Source organism: Empidonax traillii, unplaced genomic scaffold, assembly GCF_003031625.1.
Source record: "Empidonax traillii isolate 1590-97213 ecotype Southwest subspecies unplaced genomic scaffold, ASM303162v1 scaffold2506:size22891, whole genome shotgun sequence".
Lineage (NCBI taxonomy): Eukaryota > Metazoa > Chordata > Aves > Passeriformes > Tyrannidae > Empidonax > Empidonax traillii.
In genome coordinates, this window is record NW_020957699.1 from 20583 (window position 1) to 21945 (window position 1363).

General features: G+C 63.8%; 1 long non-coding RNA gene across 1 annotated transcript in view; it reads right to left on the bottom strand.

The window, feature by feature from the left end:
* The window catches only part of LOC114071996, a 2838-nt gene extending 2392 nt beyond the window's left edge, over nucleotides 1–446 (bottom strand). Inside the window, exon 1 of the long non-coding RNA XR_003574116.1 lies at nucleotides 303–446. This is a non-coding gene — a long non-coding RNA (uncharacterized LOC114071996). The remainder of the gene's footprint in view (nucleotides 1–302) is intronic.
* Between the last annotated feature and the right edge of the window lie 917 nt (nucleotides 447–1363).

Consider the following 1363-nt stretch of genomic DNA (forward strand, 5'->3'; position numbering starts at 1 on the left):
GAGAGCTGGAGAGGGATTTGGGATCAGGGCCTGCAATGCCTGGAAGGACACAGGGAATGGCTTCCCACTGGGAAAGGGGAGATTGGGAAGGGATTCCCGGCTGGGCTGGAATTCCCAGGGAAGCTGTGGCTGCCCCTGGATGATCCCTGCAGTGTCCCAGGCCGGGTTGGATCCCCTGGGATAGCGGGAGGTGTCCGGGGACAGAACGGGCCGATCTCCAAGGCCCCAGTTCCCCCATCCCCGCATCCCCCCATTCCCAGATTCCCGCATTCCCGGGCTGCCTCCCTCTCCCTGCCTCTCACCAGGCTCTCCACCTCGTGCCGCAGCCACCGATCGTCCTCCAGCATCTCCCGCTGCTGCCGCTCCATCACCCGCTCCACCTTGAGCCGCTCCTCCTCCAGCAGCCGCTGCGCCTCCTCCCGGCTGCTCGGCCGCAGGAAATCCTCCTCCTGCACCCGGGGGGGACGGCAGCTGGGGCCGGTATTCCCGGGAGGGACGGCAGCTGGGGCCGGCATTCCCGGGAGGGACGGCAGCTGGGGCCGGCATTCCCGGGGGACGGCCCCGGAGTACGCGGGGAGCGTCCCAGAGTACCGAGGGACTGCCCCAAAATCCCGAGGGACTGCTCCAAAATCCCGAGGGACTGCCCCAAAATCCCGAGGGACTGCCCCAAATCACTGAACAGCCGCCCTGAAGTCCCGAGGAGCCGCCACAGATTCCCCGGGGACCGTCCCAAAATCCCGAGGGACCGTCCCAAATTCCCGAGGGACCATCCCAAAGTCCCCAGGAACTGCCACAAAGTCCGGAGGGACTATCCCAAAGTCCCGAGGGACCGTCCCAAATTCCCGAGGAACTGCCCTAAAGTCCCGAGAGACCGTCCCTAATTCCCGAGGGGCCGTCCCAAATTCCCGAGGGAGCGTCCCAAACTCCCGAGGGGCCGTCCCAAAGTCCCGAGGAACTCCCCTAAAGTCCCGAGGAACTGCCACAGATTCCCGAGGGACCGTCCCGAAGTCCCAAGGGACAGCCCCAAAAACCCGAGGGACTGTCCCAAATTACCAAGGGACCGTCCTAAAGTCCCGAGGAACCACCACAAAGTCCTGAGGAACTGCCTCAAAGTGCCGAGGAACTGCCCTAAAGTCCTGCGGGACCATCCCAAATTCCCGAGGGGCCGTCCCAAATTCCCGAGGGAGCGTCCCTAATTCCCGAGGAACTGCCCTAAAGTCCCGAGGAACCGTCCCAAATTACCGAGGAACTGCCCCAAAGTCTTGAAGGACCGTCCCAAATTATCAAGGGTCGGCCCCAAATTCCCGAGGGACCGCCCTAAAGTCCCGAGGGGCCGTCCCAAATTACCGAGGGAGCATCCCAA